Source organism: Somniosus microcephalus, chromosome 15 (genome assembly GCF_052327205.1).
Source record: "Somniosus microcephalus isolate GS21.2 chromosome 15, FLI_Smic_1.0, whole genome shotgun sequence".
NCBI classification, from domain to species: Eukaryota; Metazoa; Chordata; class Chondrichthyes; order Squaliformes; family Somniosidae; genus Somniosus; species Somniosus microcephalus.
This window is the reverse complement of record NC_141001.1, coordinates 29,739,624-29,764,342: the sequence shown is the minus strand read 5'-3', so window position 1 is coordinate 29,764,342 and position 24,719 is coordinate 29,739,624.

Here is a 24,719-nt window from a genome sequence, read left to right as displayed (position 1 = left end):
AAACCTGTTTCAGGCGCTCAAAAACGGTCCAGGCAAACTTGTCCCGATTTACCTCTCGGAGCTGACCTTCAGTGAGCACCGGGGCTAGTACATGGGTGGGGATCCCCATGAGGACTAAAGGTAGGACCTCCGCCCATTTCTGGGGCGAGTCCATCGTCTCTTTCCTCAGTTTTTCTTTGAGGGTGCGGTTCATGTGTTCCACAATCCCAGATGACTGCAGATTGTGGGCCACGTGCCACTTCCCTTCAATGCCTAAGAGCATGAGGGTGTTCTGCATCAATTGGCCAGTGAAATGACTCCCTTGATCGGACTCCACGAATCGTGGTAGTCCCCACCGCGAGAACACTTCCCGGACCAAGAGCCTGGCAGTACTAAGTGCCGTGGCTGTTCTACATGGGAAGGCTTCTACCCATTTGGTGAACACATCCACCAGGACAAGGCAATACTTATAGCCTCCCTGGGCGGTGGGCAGGGGCCCGATGTAGTTGACCTGTATCGACTGCCATGGTCCCTCTACTCTCCTGATGTGTCCCATGGGCACCTTCCTTTTCTGGGGGTCTGGGTTGTTTGCAGCGCACACAAGACAATTAGCACAGAACTCGCGGACATCGTCCCGAAGGCCCAGCCACCATCCCGCCTGTTCTACCCGTTGCCAGGTGACCTCAGGCCCGGGGTGTCCCGCTCCTGGACCCTCATGAGCCAGTTGAAGGAATTCCCTCCGGTGCTGCTGCAGCACAACCCACTGTTCCCCTCGGAACAGCATGCCTTCCTTGATGGAGAGGGCTGCTGTACCGTATGGACCTTCTACTTCCTTGCCCTCAGTGATGGCCTTGAGGACCGTTTTTAGGGTGGGATCTAGGGTTTGGACGGTCTTGAGGTCTCGGGGCAGTGTTACCCCTGTGGTCCCTTGATTCCCATCCCTGCCTTGGATTACTGCCACGGGTTTGGACCCATAGGGATCCCAGAAAATGCCGGTGCGGGCACCTTCCCTGGCTAGCGTATCCGCTTGCTGGTTACCCTGGTTGCGGGGTTCCGTGGAGGAATGGGCCTTCACCTTGTGGATAAAGACTTCCCCTTCCTCCCCCACTGTGGCCAGGATCTTTTCTAACAGGGGCTTTACAGTCAAGGGTCGCCCATCCGCAGAGGTATATCCGCGGCGGGACCAGATGGCCAGGTATTCCGTACATGAATTGCATGTGAACATGCTGTCCGAGCAAATTGTGTATGGGGTGGGGAAGATCTCGGGGTGTGTAACGACGTACACTACCGCAGACAGTTCAGCCTGCTGGGCGCTCATGGTGCTGGGGAGCTTAATCGCCAGGGCAATGTCTGCCGCGGGGTCATAAACTCTACACCCTGTGAGTCGTTCGCCAGCAGATACCGTGCTGGAACCGTCTACGTAGATCTCGCGGCCCGTGGGATGTATCCCGGCCCGTAAACCTACGTTCACTTCCCATACCTCTTCTACAGAACACCAATGGGCTGTTCCGGGATATACCATGTTGGCCGCGAGCTTGGGCTCGCAGAGACCCTTCACCTTCAGATCCATCTGTGAAAGGAGATGGGTCCAGCGCGCAATGCAGGCACTGCTTACTGTCCCATCCTTAATCCTTCCATCCAGAAGCATCCGGGTGGGTGTGTGATGGGTGAGGAGAGTGATGGGAGAGGTGCCTGTGAAGATCAACGACCTTTTCACGTGGCCAAAAGATGCCGCTCGCAATTGGAAAAACTCCTTTCCACATCTGTGAGCACTCTGGAGGAGTAAACCACCGGCCTTAGCTTGTCGTGTCGCTCTTGAAGCAGTACAGCGCTCAAGCTATCCCCGCTAGCCGCTACCTCCAGGAAGAACTCCTCCCCCCCATCTATGGCCCCCAGAGCTGGCGCGGTCTGCAAGTCCCCCTTGAGTTTTTCAAATGCTGCCTGGCAACCCTCATCCCAGGACCACTCCACTCCCTTGTGTAGGAGTTGGAGCAGCGGGCCGCTGTGGCTGCATAATCCTCAATGAAGTCTCTGCAGTACCCGGTCAGTCCCAGAAAGGACCTCACACCCGTTACGGTGGTGGGGATCGGTAGATCTTGCACCGATTCCTGTCTAGCCTTGTCTATGGCTCTCTCTCCAGCGCGGATGGTCAGACCCAGGAATTTTACCTCCTGCTGGCCGATCCGTGCCTTCTTTGGGTTTACCTTGAAACCCTTTCTGCCTAACAGCTCCAATAGCTCGGCCAATAGTGGGCCGTGCTCCTCTCTGGAATCTGTGAACAGGAGCAGGTCGTCCACATACTGCACTAGCTGATTGGGCTGGCTGAACTCTTTTAAGCTTCCTGCCATACATTGATGGAAACTGCTGGGGCTGTTATGGAAACCCTGTGGCAAGCAGTTCCAGGTGTACTGTTGCCCTTTAAAAGTAAAGGCAAACTTGTACTGATCCTCCCTCCTTAAAGGGATGGACCAAAACCCATTGGAAATATCCAGCACCGTGAACGTGGTCGTGGATGCTGGGATACTCCCTATCAGGTCGGCAACTGCTGCTACCGTCGGTGCGCAGGCTGGGATGTTGCTATTGAGGACTCTGTAGTCCACCGTGGCTCTCCAAGAATTGTCCGGCTTCTTCACTGGCCACAAAGGAGAGTTTACATGGGTGACTATCGGTCTCAACACGCCCTGCTGCACCAGTGAAGACATTGCTGTCTCCATGTCGGGCTCCGCTTCCCTGGGGAAGTTGTACTGTTTTTGGAGTCGGGCCATGGGGTCCCTGTCTACTCTGACCTCAAACCCGGTGACCCTCCCGCAATCGTGTTTGTGAGTGGCAAATGTAGTCAGGTGGTCTGACACGAATGTCTGCAGATCTTGTGGGACACTGGCGACCATGAGCTCGAGGTCGTAGCCCTCTTTTGGCTTCACGGTACACAGGGTCCCCCTTTCTCCCTTCCCTGGGATGATGACTACCTCGCCCTTCTTACCCTTACCTGCTCCCCAAAGACAATGATTTCTTAGATCCACGAGGATCCCGTGTTCTGCTAAGAAATCGGACCCAAGGATCCCTTTTCTACCCCCCACCTCCTACTTCATCAGTATACACTTCCACTTGGTACGGAGTGGTCCTAAACAAATGGAGAGGGGGATGGAAAATGTGCCAGCCTGTTCTTTGCCTGTGAAGCCCGACAGAATATATGGGACCCCGGTGGACAGAGGTGAGGTGGTAGGGTTGTCTCTGTGAATCACGGTGCACGATGCCCCCGTGTCCAACAGATAGGTTCCCTTTTCCTGCTCTACCTCCATCTCCATGAGGGGTTGCCTCCATACATCATATCGCAGCGCACACAGGTAAACGAGCTGCGCTGGCTCTAGTCATTGGGGTGAAATGGTCGGGTTTGTGAGAACGACAGGACCGGTGGTAGCTGCTACCCTCCCCTGCGGATCATAAGAGACCGCATTGTCTCTAAAATTGACTCTATTGCAGCGGGATCCATAGCTGCACCGGTTCCCTTTTCTGGGACAGGGGCTACGGTTTGGACCTGGACTCGTGCTGGGGCGGCGGTCTGGGCTTGGGCTGCGGGAGATTTTCCCTTATTATCCTTCCACGGATTTTTACAGTCCTTGCGCCAATGTCCATCCTTCCCACTCCTGTAGCAATTGAGCTTGGCTTGGGTAGGGCGATTCCCTTCCTGATGCCACTCCTTTTTACTTGGGGCTGCGGGTTTTGCCTCATGCATTTTTCCTTTAGAGGGAGGTGTCTCCTGACTCCTACAATTCTTGTATGCAATGGTGAGCTGTCGGAGCACCGTCTCCTCTGTGACACCGGGACCTTGGGGGTCAAACCAAGATTTGGCTTGGGCCTTTATCTGCGGCAGGCTGTTGGCAACCAGACAACGGAGCCAATGAACCCGCTGAACACCGTTCATTGCAGCCCGTTCAGGCATGCCCGGACAGCTGCGCCGATACACTGGCCACAGCCTTTCTGCGAAAACCCGTGGGGGTTCTCCAGTTAGCTGCACAGTCCCTTCCACACGGAGGAACGGGTTGCCGTCGTCCACTCCCATAACCTCCAGGACCTCGTCCCGGAGTTCCTCATACCCTTTCTGTCCCCTCTTGCTCCCTGCTGAGAGGCACTGAAGGATTGTGCTATCCAGGGAGAATAGTAACATCTTCGCCTGCTCAAGGTCATCACAATCATTGATGGCGGCTGTCTCCCCTACCTCCCTGAAATGAACTGAGGGATCTCCCTTCTCGGTGAGTTTTGGGAGGTGGCTCACCATCGCCCTGAGTTGTTGGGCACCGTGGGGCAGCACGATCTGGTTCATGTGGGGTCCGTCCGCGCCATTGGTGTCAGTGGGACCATACCTCTGGTGCCGAGTGGGACACATTGGTGCCGGCTCCGGCTGTACCACCAGGGGTTGTTCCTCCTCCTGTTCCACCTCGGCTTCCTTTTCTTCCACCACCCCCCCTTCGGGCCAAACCTCACTATAGCTCGGCGGTGCTGAGGGCTCAGTGGCTGGCGCCACAACTACTTCGCATGGAATTGGGTTTTTGGATTCCTTCAAAAAGTCTAAGTGACTTGCTTTTGGGCTTACGAGGCATACCATGCCTTTTGCCTTAACCAAGGCCGTTCTTAGGTCTTCTATCATCTTTTGGTAGGGGCCATGGTCTGCGCTCTCAAACCCATGCTCGAGGGCCAGCTTGTAAGCTGCCTTAACCTCTACTACTCTCTCCTCCTGCGCTCTTAGCTGTTGTGCGAGGCGGGCGTTTTTCTCCCATATCCTCGTTTCATGAATCTTTGCCTCAGTAACCTGGCATTTCAGGTACTCTATTCTAGCCTGATGTTGGCTGGCTGCAACTTGGCGTTCCTAATTCAGCGCGTGAAGCATTGTGATGAGTTTTTCCCCACCCATGGCCTTTTCCTCTATTGCTGCTGCCTGGGTTGTGATCTTGGCTGCCTGTGCTGCAACGACTCTGTCCAAAATCTGGACTTGTCTTTTGTAGCACATCAGCCACACTGCCTTCTCGACTGACTTCTTATGTTCTTTGCTCTCTGTCCACCTGATGGCTGCGTCTACCGGACGCCCATCCCATAAGAGATCGGAAATCCACTGTTTAGTGAGATTTACCTTTCCAAAGACATAATCCGCTATCCTCTCATCCATAACATTTCGTCCATTCAAACCTGGGTCTAATACATTGCAATCCTGCTGCCAGTGTCCTGCCGCGGTCGCCATTTTCTGTAAGGGGTTCTTAGAGATCGCAGTGGTCTCTCTCTCTCTCTCTCTCTCTCTCTTGCACAGTAAGCCTTTGAGTGGTTCGACCCACTCCCCCTTAGATTCTATACACTGGACTTTGAGGCAGGAACAACAATGCAGAGAAAACTCTATAGACCAGGTTTAATGAAAACGAAATGAAACTTTATTGCATAAAGGAACAAATCAAACTGCAAGCCAATAAGGTACATGGGAGGGAAAAACAAATCATAATACAGTACTGGCTAAGATATATACAGGCATATTATACTTTACAAAAGTCATCACGAAATGGGGAAACACACGGAACATCGAGGGACAACAACACATTGTTAAAATTACCCCTTTAATGCCCACCCCCTAAGCCTATCTAGATCAGATTGTGAGGGGCCAGAAACATGCTCACCAATCCAGTTGGAAAGTATAAAGTTTTGAAAAGGGTCTGCGTTTTGATCCTTTCAGGCGTCCTGTCTCCACGTGGTCAGCGGAACGCAGCGGGCTGCGACACACCTTCTTCTCCCTCGAGGTGAAGATTACGGACAGGCTGGATGTCAGCAGGCCTGGAAGTCGGTGCGGGGAGAACCCAACTGTTTTACCATCTTCGCATGGGTTTCGTCGCACAGCCCAGTTGGTTTACCGTTTTCATATAGGTTTCACCTATCCTTGTCAGCATCCCGGGGTTGGTCGATGATCTCCCGATAGTTACCCCGCGGCTAGGTGCTGACTTGATCTCCCATCTCGAACCTCGATCCTCCGCCGTCTCCACTCGGACTCTGCACCGAACAGGCTGCATTTTTCGATGGCTGGCGATGTAAAGATGTAGAAGCCCAGCTGAAGCAGAAGATGAAGCCCCTCCGAATCCTTCGAACTTTCTCCGAATATCGATCGCTACCCCGGGTCCCCAGATATACTTCTCAAAAGAGGCCTTTATCTCCCGCCAAATCAAGGTTAGTCTTTGTTTAACTTTTGGCGGGCTTGTAGCACAGCGGGGTAGTTATTATGTTTTAAACTACTTTGGGATGGCCGGTAACAGCCATCTCTGGTCTGGAATGACCCTGTATTGTTTTTAATGTCCTTCTGATGTCTTTAACGGTTCTTGATGTTCCCCCTATGAATTTGAAACTGTTTTCCTTTGTCTGGGTAAACATCTAGATGGCCTTTATCTACAGGCAGATCTGACTGGATCTGCATCCAATCCATATGTATGTGGTTCTGTCTGGTTTCGTTTTCTCCAAAACAGCCTTCCAGAACTTACTGTGGGCTGAATCCACAAAGGCTGCCTGGGGACTGCAGGAACCATTTTAAAGTGTCCCAAAAAGCTGGTCACGGGGTCTGGCGGCCATTTTGTATGCCCCTTTTCCAGGGCTTCTTTTAAAACAGTCTTTAAAATTAAGGCCTCTTCTGCCAATAGACCCTTATAGGACAATGATCAATTTTGCGAATCTTACAGGGGTGGAAGTTATGTTGCAGCTGCACAGAGCTCTGGTTAGATCCCAGCTGGAGTAACTGCATTCAGTTCTGGGCACTGCACTTCAGGAGGAATATATTGGCTTTGGAGGGGGTGCAGCGCAGTATCACTAGAATGATACCGGGGCTAAAAGGGTTAAATTATGAGGACCAGTTGCATAGAATAGGCTTGTTTTCCTTTGAATATAGAAGATTAAAGGATGATCTAATTGAAGTGGTCGAGGTGATTAAAGGATTTGATTGGGTAGATAGAGAGAAACTATTTCTTCTGGTGAGGGAGTCCAGAACAAGGGAGTATAATCTTAAAATTGGAGCTAGGCTGTTCAGGGGTGATGTCAGAAAGTACTTCCTCACACAAGGGGTGGTGGAAATCTGGAACTCCCTCCCCCAAAAAGCTGTTGAAGCCGTGGGTCAACTGAAAATTTCAAAACTGAGATCGATAGATTTTTGTTAGGCAAGGGTGTTAAGGGTTGTGGAACCAAGGCAGATAGATGGAGTTAAGAGTCCAATCAGCTATGATCTAATTCAATGGCGGAACAGGCTCGGAGGGCTGAATGGCCTACTCCTGTTCCTGTGTTCCTATGTTCCTCTGTTACTAAATCTGATTGTTAAATTGTTTATATGGTTGTCACAGTGACATGGAGGCACTTTCCTCCCACTACAGGAGGTTATTGTTGGAACCTGTGAAGCTATCCAAGCCCTTAAACACAATGCCTAGGCCTTCATGGACCACAAATGGTTCCATTCCTTCAGTGACCAACAAAACAGAACCTGACAGGTTAATGCCCACTTCCAGGCTGTCAGAGCCCTTTTGTTTTAAGGCAATCCTCTGTGCCTGGTTTATTTAAAGGAGAAGGCAGATTGGCTACCCCTTGCAGCTCAGGCTATTGATACCCTTGTGAGAGTTATGGGCAGAAGCTGAATGCAAATCTAACAAGGATCGTGCACACACCAGGATAAAAATAGAACACACTATTGGTCTCCTGAAACAGCACTTCGGATGCCTGTGCAGATCAGGGTGTCTCGCCGTAAATCTCCACCAAGATCTCCAAGATCATTGCTGTCTGCCACACAATATTGCCAATCAAATAGGCCTAACCATGGAGGACATGCAGGAAAGGGCTCATCCAGAAGCCAGGCCAGTTGAAGGCAATGGCCCAAAGGATGTCACTGCAGCAACACCTTTGCAGTGTGCTAAAGGAGTACACCAGGCTTCACAGAAGATACATTCACCTAATTGTCAGAACTAGCCATGGGCATTATGCACTGTCCAAAGTATCCTTCACCAACACTGTTCTCTGCACCACTTAAACTCCCATGGATGCACATCCTTTTGTTCTGCTGATATCTTATTTTACACAGTTTCTTGCAGAGAAATCGCAGGCTATTGTGAATATAAATGATTACCCTCTGTTACTAAATCTGATTGTTAAATTGTTTATATGGTTGTCACAGTGACATGGAGGCACCTTTCTCCCACTCCCTCTCCCATTCCCTCTTCAGTTCATTGTCGCATTTTCCTACCTCCTTGCCAGTCCAATTCACACTGTCACTCTTCTCTCTCTATCTCATTTCTCCGGGTTTTCCATGGATTTTCTGCCAAAGTTACAGCGAACGATTGGGAGAATTCCCATGTAATTCAACCCCGTAGAATTTTACAGAAGGAGACCATTTAGCCCATTGCACCTATAGTGAAAATTTGTATATGGTGACGAAAGCCTGATGCTAAATTGACTCCAGCATGTCTTACAAAGATGACTCAAAAGGTTGTTTGAACACCTGCCGACTTAACTTGGTTACATCGCGGACACATTGTAAAAGACCACACAGCAGAGGATAGATCACCATAGCAACAAGAACGAGTCCAGGCCAGCTGGAGATCATCCTGCATATGTTATGTTCTGGACACAGACAAAACAAGTGAGTCAATCAATTGTGGGTGGTGTTTGTTGGAACCAATTGTTGACAAGCCACCATCTCAGTGTCGGTCCTAGGTTAAAGAGGGCTTTTAAAAAGCTAGACTTTTCTAGACATGCCAAGTCCCTGTCTTCTAGTCCTTGTAACGTTTTGCCATGTATATCATCCACTTACTCTTCCTCCCAAATACATTACCTCACGTTCCTCCATATTAAGTATTATCTGATTTCTAGCCGCCCAACCCCCCACCTCAATTCATGGTGGCTCTCCAATTTTCCCCACCCCATCCTCAGCTCATGCTGGCACTCTCCCCCACCCCATCCTCTCCGGTTCACATTGTCACCTTTCTGCTCTATGGATCCCAGCTTCTACCTTATGCTGCTGGGCCAGGGTTGGATCCCTGGTTCACGCTGTGGGGACAAGAGTTCCTGATCTCGTGAAGCTGTGGCGAGAATTTCCACTGACGGTGTGGCGCAGATTGGGGTCCGCCCCTGGAGCGGCACTGGGTTGAAGCTGAGAAGTGGCATAGCTGATTTCTGACGGCGGGCGTGGACACTGACGCCAAACGTTGGACAGTTGGCATGGACACAGCTCCCAGCACACCACTCTGCATTTGGTGCAGTCACCAAACAGGCTTGGCTGCCAGGGCCACATTCGAGAGCCAGCAATATCCCGCCTCCCATGTCATTCCTTCCTCCGCTGCAAGGGAATTGGGCCGCTGAGCACGAGCGAGCGATGGACTGCAGGCGGGGATTGCAAGATAGAGTTGCTCAGCTCCTTGGAAATCGCTGCTTGATTTAAATCAGCTTGATCTTGGCAGTGAAAATGTATCTACTTCGAGAGAGAGTCTCTTAGAAGCGTACGATTGGTAAAGGGGGTGTGGTGTACAGGAAACTCTCGTTTAAACGGCACCTAAATATCTGGAATTCTCTATTAACCGGCAAAATTCATACTCCAAAAACAACACAATAACCGGAAATGTTGCTGAGTCCGAGTCCGAGTCTCCCGCGGTGTCCGAGTTAGTCAGTGGGGGTAGTTCTCCAAACTGCCACTACTCAGCTTCTTGGCGCTGTCAGGAGTCTGAACACCTCAATAACAGGAGTCTGACTCTTTGTTTGTAAAAGTAGCCGCGGTAGATAACCCTCTCTGTCATCCGGAATTTTTAATCAACCGGCACCATCCCGGTCCCATCGGTGCCGGATACCAAAGAGTTTCCTGTATATTAAAAAATGGGACTTTTGGCATACTGTAAGGAAAGGGTTAATCAGACTGTCCTGAAGTCTGCTAATGTTATACTGCTATTCATTTCTTTTTATATTATAGTAATAGTAATCTTTAGCCTTTGCCTGTTAAGCAGGGAAGTTTAAGCCAGTTGGGCTATTGAGCTAGAGGCTGACCTTAAAGCAGTAGTCAGTTTAGTCACATCAGCAATCCTAATTAAAAGACATGCCAGTGCATACTGACTCATAGATTTCAGAGAACTTTAATCAGTTGATGACAAGTGCAGCAAAAACAGTTCATTCTGCAAAGCAGAAACACTTGGATTAGCCGGTATGAAATGGTACCGAATCAAAGATAGAATTATAATTAAAAGTTTCACCTGGTGGAATCACAATTATATGTAACAAGAGTGAAACTATAATAAAGTAACAAAGTAGGGGAGTTGTACCAGTCTACGGAAAAATAACTCATTAAAACTAAAGTTATTGATAAGGGTTAATTCAATTTAATTCTCCTTATATGGAGTTGTGGTTTAACTTTTACATAATTATGTAATGCAGAATTGTGTGGATTGTCACGTGAAGGGAGTAAGAGAAATGTATAAAAATTGGGTATTTGTAATGAGTATTTGGATTTGTAAAGGCTTAAGATACTGAGCTCATAACTATAACACATTTGAATCCCCAACCAACCATCATTAAGTCTGGTTGTAAGTATGTCCATGTAAATATATGTTTAAGTACTACAGGTAGACTATCCTTTATCCGAACTTCCGAAAACCGAAAACCTCTAAAAACTGAAAGTTTTTTCGTTCAGCGTAAGTCGTGCGCACGACATGACCAGAGTGGCGCACGACTTACGCTGAGCAGGGCAGAGGGTCACAGAGTTCCCTCCTGGGTAGGAGATTGCAGGCCGAGCCGGGCAGTGTGAAGGAGGTACCGGGAGAGTGAACCCAACAATACAGCGGCCCGTCCGATAGCTGCAGCGGCCTGTCCGATATTCTTTTCTCCCCCCCGACCCCCCGCCAACCCCCACCCCGACCCCCCGCCGACCCCCTCGCCGACCCCGACCCCCAACCTCCCGCCGACCCCCCGCCGACCCCGACCCCCCGCCGACCCCCACCCCCCGCCGACCCCCACCCCCGACAAATTTCCCAGTCTTATAAAATACCTTCTGAAATCCGAAATTTTCCGAAAACCGAAACACAGCTGGTCCCGAGGTTTTCGGGTAAAGGATAGTCTACCTGTATTACATGTGCTTTATACTTAACTAATTTACACAACAAACGGGAAACTGTTCAACCTCTGTCGCCTCCAGTCCAGATCCAAGGTCGTCCCATCCTCTGTCGTTGAATTACAGTATGCAGATGACGCTTGCATCTGCGCTCACTTGGAGGTCGAACTCCAAACCATCGTCAACACCTTCACCGAAGCGCACGAGAGCATGGGCCTTACACTAAACATCCGTAAGACAAAGGTCCTCTACCAACCTGCCCCCGCCACACAATACTGCCCCCCGATTATCAAAATCCATGACAAGGCCTTGGACAACGTGGACCACTCGGGAGCCTACTGTCAACAAGGGCAGACGTCAATGATGAAATCCAACACCGCCTTCAGTGTGCCAGTGCAGCCTTCGGTCGCCTGAGGAAGAGAGTGTTTCAAGACCAGGACCTCAAACCCGGCACTAAGCTCATGGTCTACAGGGCAGTAGTGATACCCGCCCTTCTGTATGTCTCAGAGACATGGACCATGTACAGCAGGGACCTGAAAGCACTGGAGAGGTACCACCAATGCTGCCTCTGCAAGATCCTGCAAATTCATTGGCAGGATAGGTGCACCAACGTCAGTGTTCTCGCTCAGGCCAACATCCCCAGCATCGAAGCTTTGACCACGCTCGATCAGCTCCGATGGACGGGTCACATCATCCGCATGCCCGATATGAGACTCCCAAAACAAGCGTTCTACTCGGAGCTCCGGTATGGCAAGAGAGCCCCAGGTGGGCAGAGAAAATGCTTCAAGGACACCCTCAAAGCCTCCTTGAAAAAGTGCAACATCCCCACCGACACCTGGGAATCCCTGGCCCAAGACCGCGCAAAGTGGAGGAGAAGCATCCGGGAAGGCGCTGAAAACCTCGAGTCTCTTCGCCGGGAGCAAGCGGAAGCCAAGCTCAAGCAACGCAAGGAGCGCACGTCAACCCAAGCACCCCACCCACCCGCCCCTTCAACCACCATCTGCCCCACCTGTGACAGAGACTGTAGGTCCCGCATTGGAGTCATCAGTCACCTGAGAACTCATTTTTAATGTGGAAGCAGGTCATCCTCGGTTCCAAGGGACTGCCTAAGAAGAAGAGAAGATAAGACCCTTATTGATTTGAGGAGTATATTATAACTAAGAACCCCTCCTCTAACAATCATACTATATGAATGGACTTTATTCCACTCATTGTATTCCCTTATTAACATTCTTCACCCTCTTCCTCCAGCACCACTCCATCCTATCCCTCCAGTAACGTTACATTCTGCAGCTAAAGCAAGAGCAGCACCTAAGCTGTCAATGGGGTTGGGGAGAGTGAGCAAGGCCAAAGTCAAGAAACAGCAAAAGTAGCTTGAAAAGGAACCCGAAACCTTCGAACATAAATTAATATTTAAAACCCAGGACCTTCAAAGCAGTCTATTCCAAAACATGCTTCAAATCAGACTGAAATACTTGTATTCATATAGTGTGGCGGAGCCACCAGGGGGACTCTGATCTAATGTACATAATTATCTTTAGCAAATTATTAGCTACAGAATGAATCTGTATCTTTGTTCATATCATTGCATGTAGATAGCGCGGTCCCTTTAAGAATGAGACCAAACGCGATGACATCATCACGTTGATCACGTGATCCTCCAGCGGCGGGAAAATGTGTTGACGTCATGACGTCGGGCTTGGGAGCCGCCCTAGCCAGTCCTCGTGGAGCCAGCAAAGAGTACAGACCTGTAATGTAGTTCTCCTGTGTTTTCATTTTAAACTCTGTTGATTAATATTAAACATCGTTTGTTTGATAGACTGACTCGACCTCAGTCCTTTAGTTAGGAATCTAGCCATTCCTACAGTGGTGACCCCGAATTTTCGTGAACAATTTTCGCGGAAGAAGCGAAGCGCGACGAAACATGGATGCGAACTCCGTGGCTGTGAAGCTCCCACAGTTTTGGGAACAACAGGCGGCCTCCTGGTTCGTCCAAGCAGAAGCACAGTTCGATCTCCGAAACATCGTTGCGGATCAGACCTGTTACCTTTACGTGGTCTCCGCACTCGACAGCTCCACGGCCTCACGGATCATCAGCCTGCTCGAAAACCCCCCGGTTGACAGCAAGTATAATACTCTCAAAGTGTGGTTAATACAGGTCTTCGGGCTCACGAAGGCGGAGCGTGCCCGCTGGCTACTCGCTTTGCCCGGGCTTGGCGATTCCAAGCCATCTGAGTTAATGAGCCAGATGCTCACGCTCCTTGGCTCAGAACCACAATGTTTCCTCTTTCGGGAGTTATTCCTGAGTCAACTACCCGAGCAGGTTCAGGCTGATCGGAAGCCACAGATTGTGCAGCACTTGCTGCAGAAGCAGATACGATTTATGCGGTCACGCAGCAATCCTGCGCCGCCATGAGACACCACTCCCCCGCGAACACCGCCCCGACGCCTTCATCCCCCGGCTTGTGTTTTTACCACGCCCGTTTCGGCGCGAAAGCCAGAGGCTGCCGCCCTCCCTGCAGTTTCACGCCTAAAAAAAACCCGACATCAACATGTGGTAAACCACTGTTGTTGTTGTTGTTGATACACACTGTTGTACCTATGCATGCCTCAACATGTCTCGGCTGGCTCCACCCACACAGGCCCAGGTATAAAGGTGATTGACCTGCAGCCCCCTGCCTTCTTGGAACCCAGTCAACCACGAGAGGCATGCTCTGTTCTTTGCTAATAAAAGCCTTTAGTTACTCTCTTAACTCTCAGTCTTTTATGAGTAATTGATAGCGCATCAATTTTATTAGCAAAAACAAAATGTCGACATTTGCTGAACAGCAGGCTGCTGCACCAAACGCTGAACAGCAGGCTGCTGCACCAAACGCTGAACAGCAGACTGCCGCACCAAACGCTGAGCAACAGGAGCTGCTGCGAGCCCTCAGACCAACATGCCTGGACCTAGACCCGCAAGAAGCGGGTTCGGCTACCAAATTCGCGCATTGGCTGCGTTGCTTCGAGGCCTACCTGCAAGCCTCAACTGTGACCCTGGACGAAAACAAGTTGGAAATCCTGGCCTCAAAGGTGAGCCACCAAGTTTATACAATAATCCAGGACGCGACAACCTACGTGGCGGCTATCGGTCTGCTAAAAGGGCAATACGCACGCCCGGTAAATACGGTCTATGCCCGGCACCTCTTAAGATCCCGCAGACAGCAGCCCGGGGAATCGGTGGAGGCCTTCCTACGGGCACTACGGATACTCGGCCGAGACTGCGACTGCAAAGAAGCATCAGCCGCAGCACACACGGAAGGACTGATCCGAGATGCTTTCGTTGCGGGTCTAAGGTCCGACTACTCCCGGCAGAGACTGTTGGAAAAGGGAGAAATGGACCTGAGAAAGGCAGTGTCCCTCGCGCTCTCGCTCAACGCGGCCCACAGGAATATGGACGCCTTCTCCCCTAACCGCTCCGCAACGTGGACGCCACAACCTTGGGTCATGGGACCGCCACCTTCAACTGCTGCTGCGATGTCCAAGGCACAGAAATGTTATTTTTGTGGCCAGGCAAAACACCCCAGAGCACGCTGCCCGGCGAGAAACGCTACCTGCTCCGGCTGCGGGAAGAAAGGACACTATGTCAGCGCCTGCAAAGGTAAAACCGCTAACGCCAGCAGCGCCGCGTGCGAACCGTGGGGGCAGCCATCTTGTCCGCCATCTTGGGCTCCCCCAGCCGCGTGGGGATCGGGACCATGGGCGCCGCCATTTTGTCCGCCATCTCGGACGTCTCCAACTTCAACCACGGGGGACCCGGACTCAACCACCGCCTCACCTGATGACCACATCGACTCGCTCGACCATACGCTGGCCTCCGTGACGCTGGACCAATCTCTCCCTCATCAACTGTCCAGGTCCATGATGGACATTAAGGTAAACAGCCGCGCCACTACCTGCCTTTTTGACAGCGGGAGCACGGAAAGCTTTATCCACCCCGACACGGTGCGGAGTTACTCTCTCCCGGTCCTGCCGACGCGACATCGGATCTCTTTGGCTTCCAAAGCCCAGTCAGCGGACGTCGGTGGCTACTGTGTAGTGACCCTTTCAGTAAGGGGCACAGAATACAAAAATTTTAAACTCCTGGTCCTGCCCCATCTTTGCGCTGCCGTTCTACTGGGGTTGGATTTTCAGTGCAACCTTAAGAGTGTCACATTAGCGTACGACGGACCCCTCCCCCCACTCACAGTCTGCAGCCAGCGGCTTTTAAATCGCCCGCCGCGCACCATTTGCAGCCTCTCCACCCTTAAAGTCCCCCCCCCTTTTTGTTCGCTAACCTCACCCGCGACTGTAAGCCCATCGCTACCAAAAGCAGGCATTACAGTGCCGGGGATAGGAGCTTCATTAAATCCGAGGTAGCAAGACTCCTGAAGGAAGGGATTATTGAAAGTAGCACCAGCCCATGGCGAGCACAAGTGGTGGTAGTGAAGACTGGCGAAAAACAGCGCCTAGTTATTGACTACAGCCAGACGATCAATCGCTACACCCAGCTAGATGCATACCCACTCCCCTGCATATCTGACATGGTCAATCAGATAGCACAATACCGGGTGTTCTCGACGATTGATCTGAAGTCGGCATACCACCAGCTCCCCATCAGGGCTGAGGACCGCCAGTACACAGCTTTTGAAGCTGACGGTCGTCTCTACCACTTCCTCAGAGTTCCCTTCGGCGTCACCAACGGGGTTTCAGTCTTCCAACGGGAGATGGACCGGATGGTCGACCAGAACGCGCTCCAGGCCACTTTCCCCTATCTAGACAACGTCACCATCTGCGGCCGCGACCAGCAGGACCATGATGTTAATCTAGAGAAATTCCTCCGTACGGCCCAGCGGCTGAACCTAACATACAACAAGGACAAATGTATGTTTCGTACCAAGCGCCTTGCCATTCTTGGCTGTGTAGTGGAGAACGGAGTCATCGGCCCCGACCCCGACAGGATGCGCCCCCTTATGGAGCTCCCCCTCCCCCACTGCCAAAAAGCACTGAAGAGATGCCTAGGGTTTTTCTCGTACTATGCTCAGTGGGTGCCGAACTATGCGGACAAAGCCAGACCCCTCATCAAGTCCACCTCCTTCCCCCTGACAGCAGAGGCCTGTGCAGCCTTCACTCTCATAAAAGGAGATATTGCGAAGGCCACAATGCACGCAGTGGATGAGTCCATCCCTTTCCAAGTGGAGAGCGATGCATCCGACTTCGCCCTAGCTGCAACCCTTAACCAGGCGGGGAGACCCGTGGCCTTTTTCTCAAGGACCCTCCAGGGCCCCGAGATTCGACACTCCTCTGTCGAAAAGGAGGCCCAGGCCATTGTGGAAGCTGTGCGACATTGGAGGCATTACCTGGCCGGAAAACGATTTACCCTGCTCACTGACCAGCGTTCAGTAGCTTTTATGTTTAATAATAAGCAGAGGGGCAAAATCAAGAACGACAAGATTTTGAGGTGGAGAATCGAACTCTCCACCTACAATTACGATATCTTGTACCGGCCCGGGAAACTCAATGAGCCCCCAGATGCCCTATCACGTGGTACATGCGCCAACGCGCAGGTCGATAGACTGAAGACCCTCCACAATGACCTCTGCCACCCGGGGGTCACCAGGTTTTTTCACTTCATCAAATCCCGTAACCTGCCCTACTCCATCGAGGAGGTCAGGACCATGACCAGGAACTGCCAAATCTGTGCCGAGTGCAAACCGCATTTTTATAGGCCAGACAGAGCAAGCCTGATCAAAGCCACGCGCCCCTTTGAACGGCTGAGCGTCGATTTTAAAGGGCCCCTCCCCTCCTCCGACCGCAATGTGTACTTCCTCAACATAATTGATGAGTACTCCCGTTTCCCGTTTGCCATCCCTTGCTCAGACATGACCAGTACCACGGTCATTAAATGTCTGAATGACCTCTTCGCCTTGTTCGGTTTCCCTAGCTATATTCATAGCGACAGGGGCTCATCCTTTATGAGCGACGAACTCCGGCAGTACCTGCTCTCGAGAGGTATCGCTACAAGCAGGACCACCAGCTACAACCCCCGGGGGAATGGCCAGGTGGAAAGGGAGAATGCGACAGTCTGGAAGGCAGTCCTTTTAAACTTGAAATCTAAGGGCCTCCCGACCTCTCGCTGGCAGGAAGTCCTCCCTGCGGCGCTCCATTCCATTCGGTCACTGCTCTGTACAGCCACCAATGCTACCCCTCACGAGAGAATGTTCTCCTTCCCCAGGAAGTCCACATCGGGGACCTCGTTACTGACATGGCTGACTTCTCCAGGACCCGTCCTACTGCGGAAGCACGTGAGGTCCCATAAGACGGACCCCCTGGTCGAGAGGGTGAGCCTCCTCCATGCCAACCCTCAGTATGCTTACGTGGTGTACCCGGACGGGCGGGAGGACACAGTCTCCATACGAGACCTCGCACCTTCGGGTGCTCCCGAAACACCCCCCTCGCCATCCACCACTACCCACGCCTACCTCCAGTACGCTTACGTAGCGTACCCGGACGGGCGGGAGGACACAGCCCCCACACGAGATCTCGCACCTTTGGGTGCCCCTGAAACACTACCATTGCCATCCACCACTACCCACAACCCAACCCCGCTAGACAGCATGCCGCAGCCCCAGGACCCGTCATTGACCACCCAACCACTCAATGAGACGCCAGACTCAACGTTGGATGCTGCACCATCACCGCCGCCACCACGATGATCAGGACGGCATACAAGGCCACCTGATAGACTTACTTACACGAACCTTTAGTACACTTCACCCCGCCGGACTCAATTTTAAACAAGGGGTGAATGTGGTAAACCACTGTTGTTGTTGTTGTTGTTGTTGATACACACTGTTGTACCTATGCATGCCTCAACATGTCTCGGCTGGCTCCACCCACACAGGCCCAGGTATAAAGGTGATTGACCTGCAGCCCCCTGTCTTCTTGGAACCCAGTCAACCACGAGAGGCATGCTCTGTTCTTTGCTAATAAAAGCCTTTAGTTACTCTCTTAACTCTCAGTCTTTTATGAGTAATTGATAGCGAATCACAACACCAGCAGCAACTCCAGAAAAGGAGGACCAAGTCTGAGGGACGTTCCGCGGCCGCGATGGCGATTGGGAATTCCGGGATGCTCCTCTACATTACAGATTCCCTCTCAGGCCGGCGCTTTTTATGCGACACCGGGGCGCAGTGTAGCATCCTTCCTGCCTCAGCACTCGATATTCAGTTCGGGATGCATGGCCCCTCCCTCGTGGCAGCTAATGGCGGGGCCATTCGTTCCTTTGGCAAATGACGAGTCCAGGTGTGCTTCGGCGGGCAACGGTTTCAGTGGGAATTTATTACAGCCAAGGTTTCGCAAGCCATCTTCGGCGCGAATTTCTTATGCGCCAACAGCTTCTTGGTGGATGTAAGAAATCGTCGATTGGTCAACGCGGCCACCTTCCACTCCATCCTGTGCTTCCGCAGTTCCGCAACGCCGCACGCTGTCTCCTACGCGTTGCCCTCACCGGACGAGATCACTCGCCTATTAGGTGAATTCCCGGAGCTGACCAAGCCCACTTTCTCCTCCTTGGCCACTAAGCATGGTGTCGAACACCACATTACTATGACTGGCTCTCCAGTTTACGCACGAGCTCGGCGCCTGGAACCCGGCAAGCTCACGGCTGCGAAGGCAGAGTTTGCCACGATGGAACGGCTGGGGATTATTCGCCGGTCGAATAGTCCCTGGTCCTCGCCTCTCCACATCGTCCCGAAGCCCGGCGGTGGATGGCGGCCATGCGGGGACTACCGACATCTTAATGACGCCACTACTCCCGACCGGTACCCGATCCCGCATATACAGGATTTCTCCGCCCATTTGGAGGGAAACTCAATCTTCTCCAAGGTCGACCTCGTCCGTGGCTACCACCAAGTTCCCGTACACCCGCAGGATGTCCAGAAAACGGCTGTCATCACTCCCTTTGGACTGTTCAAGTTTCTACAGATGCCGTTTGGGCTCAAGAACGCCGCACAGGCTTTTCAACGACTAATGGACTCGGTCCTGCGGGATCTTCCCTTTTTATTTGTCTACCTTGACGACATCCTGATAGCCAGCTCTACCAAAGAGGAACATGTCTGCCATCTCCGCACCCTCTTTTGGTGCCTCAGCCAACATGGCCTCATAATCAACCCGACCAAGTGTCAGTTCAGCCTACAACAGATTGACTTCTTGGGCCACCGCATTACTTCGGAGGGCGCAATTCCGCTGCAGTCAAAGGTCGAAGCAATTACGGCATTCCCAAGGCCGCAGTCCACCAAGGCTCTTCAAGAATTCCTGGGCATGGTGAATTTCTACCACCGCTTTGTGCCCAAGGCAGTACGACTCATGCAGCCCCTCTACGAGGCCCTCAAAGGCAAGGCCGGAAAGGATACAATAGCCTGGACGGGTGAAATGGACAACGCTTTCGACAACACAAAAACTGCTCTAGCCAATGCAACTATGTTGGCGCACCCTCTGCCAGGTGCCACCATCGCCCTTACCACCGACGCTTCCGACTATGCCATAGGCGCTGTGCAGGAACAGTGGGTCAATGGGACGTGGCAACCACTGACATTTTTCAGCCGCCAACACCGGCACAATGAACGCAAATACAGCACTTTCGACCGGGAGTTGCTGGCGCTGTTCCTGGCTATCCGCCATTTCCGTTTTTTGTTAGAAGGACGTCTCTTCACTGCATTTGTAGATCACAAACCACTGACCTTCGCCATGGCCAAGACCGCCGAACCGTGCTCGGCTCGACAGCAGCGACAGCTAACTTTCATTTCAGAATTCACGACAGACGTCCAACACGTAGCTGGCAAGGACAACTTGGTAGCTGATTGCCTTTCTCGCGCGACTGTACGGGCTGTCCAGCTGGGCATCGATTATGCCCTCATGGCTACTGATCAGGCATCCAACCCTGAAACACAGGCGTATCGCACCGACACCTCTAGCCTCCAACCGACCGATGTGCAATTCCACGCTGCAGGCACCTCGTTACTCTGCGATGTCTCCGTGGGAGATCCCCGCCTGATCGTTCCAGTCGCCTGGTGCCGCAATGTTTTCGACGCCATACATGGGCTTTCGCATCCTGGCGTGAAGGCATCTCAAAAATTAATGTCGGCTAAGTTCATCTGGAGAGGAATGCATAAGGATATCCGTGACTGGGCTAACACCTGCGTCGTCTGCCAAACGTCTAAGGTGCAACGTCATGTTAAGGCCCCATTGGCCACGTTCGCAGTACCAGAACGTCGATTTGACCATGTCAACGTGGACCTCGTCGGGCCGCTTCCACCGTCGCAGGGGTTCACACACATCCTCACCATGGTCGATCGTACTACTAGATGGCCAGAGGCAGTTCCTCTGGTGTCTACTACGTCCGCTGATGTCACCAGAGCATTCCTCTCCTCGTGGGTTGCGCGTTCCGGCGGACATTTCTTCAGACCGCGGTCCACAGTTCTCTTCTGAGCTCTGGAACGCTGTGGCCCAGGGTCTCGGCACCAAGCTTCACCACACCATGGCCTATCACCCGCAAGCAAACGGTTTGTGCGAACGTTTCCACAGATCGTTAAAGGCATCGCTGAGGGCCAGCCTCCAAGGCGCCGGATGGGTGGATAAGCTTCCGTGGGTCATGTTGGGTCTCCGCACGGCACCCAAAGAGGACGTGCAATCGTCCGCGCGGAGCTCATGTACGGCCAGCCACTCCGCGTACCGGGAGATTTCCTGCCGCTTCCAACTGAGCCGTGGTCCGCAGCTGCACAACTCAGCAGCCACCGGGAAACAGCAGGGCTTTTGCGCCTATCCCAACTTTGCATCACGGCCTTCCATCTTCACACGTACCAGCGGAGCTAAAGAACGTAGAATTTGTATTCATTCGTCATGATACCCATAGGGATCCGCTCAAGGCACCTTACACAGGCCCTTTTCGCGTACTGGAGACAGGCGACAAGAGTTTCTCTGTAGACATCGGTGGTAAACCCGACCACATATCCATTGACCGTCTCAAACCGGCATACCTGGACATCGACCGGCCAGTAGAGACTGTGCAGCCACCATGGCGTGGTCGACCTCCCGCTGCATCCACGCCAGACCGAAGGCTTCCATCTGCCAGCCCGCTGTTCAACAACGTCCACTCCAAGAATACAGGAGTCACTCTGACAGGCTTGTCAGACCTCCTAGTCGATTGACTTTTACTGTTAAAGACAATTCTGGGGGGGCGCATGTGGCGGAGCCACCAGGGGGACTCTGATCTAATGTACATAATTATCTTTAACAAATTATTAGCTACAGAATGAATCTGTATCTTTGTTCATATCATTGCATGTACATAGCGCGGTCCCTTTAAGAATGAGACCAAACGCGATGACGTCATCACGTTGATCACGTGATCCTCCAGCGGCGGGAAAACGTGATGATGTCATGACGTCGGGCTGGGGAGCCACCCTAGCCAGTCCTCGTGGAGCCAGCAAAGTGTACAGACCAGTAATGTAGTTCTCCTGTGTTTTCGTTTTAAACTCTGTTGATTAGTATTAAACATCGTTTGTTTGATAGAATGACTCGACCTCAGTCCTTTAGTTAGGAATCTAGCCATTCCTACAATAGCATGATTAACACCCCAAGGTGCTTCATGGGAGGGGGGAGGAAATTAGCAAGCAGAGATTAGCAGAAGTTTAAGCGAGGTGACTGAAGGCGAGGTCAAAGAACTGGGCTTTGAGGAGACTTTTGAAGGTGGGGAGAGCTTTAGGAAGGGAGTTTCAGAGTGTGGGGGAGCAGTCGCTGAAGGTTCTGTCACAAACGGTAGAACGGAGGGAGGGGATGCACAATAAACTAGAGCTATAGGAGCACAGTGTGAGAGCCGGCGCATAGAGAGGAGGAGGAGGCTACAGAGGTAGGGTGGAGCAAGGCCATAGAGGGATTTGCAGAGGAGGATTCAAATCCACCTTAGAATAGAATATTGAGCCTTTAACTCAATAATATTTCACTGTATTAAAGATGTCTAAGTGACTTCTACCCGTGGTCATTGTAAGCCACAGCTCTTTCCACCAGTTAAATACACCATGCAACCATAGAATTATACAGTGCCGAAGGAGGCCATACAGCCCATCATGTCTATGCTGGCTCTTTGCTAGAGCTAATGCCACTGCCCTGTTCTCTCCCTGTAGCTTCACTGAAATTATATTTATCTCTGGTCTCCATTTGCTTTATTTCTTTCCTCCCCATTTAAAAGATTTTTTTTTCTTCCTGTATTTAGAAACCTATCCAAAGATGCATTTTATATACAGGATTTTACAGTAATAGGCCTGTAATAAATCAGAACTCAGCTTGGCAGCTACCTCTGTACTCTCAGGTTTTTGAAGACTGAAGTGTCTTGATTCTCTTATTACATTGCTGAAGAAGTTAACAGCTAAGTTTTCAATGTGACAAATATGCTCAGTAATTTGATACCAATGACGTTCTTTCAGAAAGTCTGAAAGAATTCTATTAAAAAACCCTTGTTTTCATCTGGAGAATGGAATCAGATCATGTCTGTTAAAAATCACATCCCGCCTTAGCCGGGTGTTATTCAACAGCTTCCAATCCATTCTTGTTAATGTCAATTTATCCCCGATAATTCAATTTTCTGCTTCAAATCTGCTTTTCTGTTTGCAAATGGAAGATGATTTTGGTTCCACTGCATTGATTCTGCACGGCTCTTCTTCACAGCACTGGCACCAGACTAATTAACTATGAAAGGGGAATATGCAGGCAGTCAGCACATCTCCAGACAAAGAAAGAAGGAACTTGCATTTATGTAGCACCTTTCACGACCTTAGGGTGTCCCGAAGTGCTTTGCAGCCAATGAAGTACTTTTGAAGTGTAGTCACTTGTTGTAATGTAGGAAACATGGCAGCCAATTTGGGCACAGCAAGGTTCCACAAACTACGATGTGATAATGACCAGATAATGGGGGAGAAATTCAGTTGTTAGCGCCAGCCGTTAGTGCCTTAAGAGGGCAATAAGTGGGGCGCGAAGCGGCTAGCGTCCGGGCGCGGCGAGGCCTACACCTCTTGCTAAATTGAGCGGACATTTAGCGGCGGTGCAAAACCGCAATGCCCGCTCAGCTGCGCGCGCAGACACTGACGTCATTTCATGGTGCAACGCCCTTGGTGCGCCCCGAACCGGAACTTCAGTGGCGCCCCCCTTCTATCCGCCTGGCGCTCCCAGCGACTGGTTGACTGGAACGGTTCCCAGTTGCTGTGGGGCTGGGGGGGGGGCGCTATTTAAAGGGGGCTCTTCCTGGCTTCTTAGTGGTAGCCATTTTTGGATCACTCCTTCTGTGTGAGAGAGAGAGAGATTTGCAGAGAGACAAAGGGAGAGAGCTTTCTGCTTTGACTCAGCGCTCGCACAGGTACTTCTGGCTTCAGCCCAGAACTTTGCAGTTGGATTGATTTTTCAGTGCCATAGCTTTGAGTGGCCACATATTATGGGGGCTGCAATGGGTGGAAACGTTGGGTTTCTCCATTGCATTGAGAGGGCTCAGAGACGCCGAGAGAGAGTGCCAATCATGGCCAGATGGAGGAGGGCCAACAGGCGTCGGCACAGGAGGCCTTACCCTCCCAGGGTATACCGCCAGCAGTTCTCCTACCTCAACATGTCTGAGGAGCAGTGTATTCGGAGGCTTCGATTCAGAAGGGAAGTAGTCACTGAGCTCTGCCATCTGCTTCAGACAGATCTGTAGCCTCAGCTGAGGAGCAGGACGTCTCTGTCGGTGGCAGTGAAGGTGACAGTGGCTCTCAACTTCTATGCCACCGGCTCCTTCCAATCCGCTACTGGGAACATTGCCAATTTCTCCCAGTTTGCGGTGCATTGCTGCATCCGTCAAGTCACGAATGCCCTCTTCAAAAGGAGACGGCAGTACATTTCCTTCCCCATGACCCTGGACAAGCAGCAAGAGCACACAATGGGATTTGCAAAAATAGTGGGCTTCCCCATGGTCCAGGGCGCCATTGACTGCACGCATGTGGCTTTGCGGGCGCCTCAAGAGAATGCCGCGGATTACCGCAACTGGAAGGGGTTCCATTCGTTGAACGTGCAGTTGGTGTGTGACCACAGACAGCTGATACTAGCTGTCAATGCCCGCTTTCCAGGCAGCAGCCACAATGCCTTCATCCTGCGCCAGACTTCTGTGGCAGACCTTTTCGAAGCCCCGGCTCACCCAGGAGGCTGGCTTCTCAGGGACAAGGGCTATCCTTTGTGCACCTGGCTGATGACCCCGCTCCGTGCGCCCAGCACCCCTGCTGAGGAACGATACAATGACAGCCATCAAGTGACCAGGAACATCATTGAGCACACAATCAGCGTGCTAAAGCAACGGTTCCGCTGTCTGGATCATTCCGGGGGAGCCCTTCAGTACTCGCCTGAGCGAGTCTCCCATTTCATTGTAGTGTGCTGCGTGCTGCACAACCTGGCTATCCTCAGGACTCAGCCACTGCCAGCAGACATTGGAGGACCACCAGAGGAGGAGGAGGAGGAGGAGGAGGAGGAGCACCAAGATGGGAGGGAGGCACAAAGTGCAAGGGCCGTCCGTCAGCGGCTTATTGCATGTCGGTTCTAGGCCCCCTCTGAGGGAATG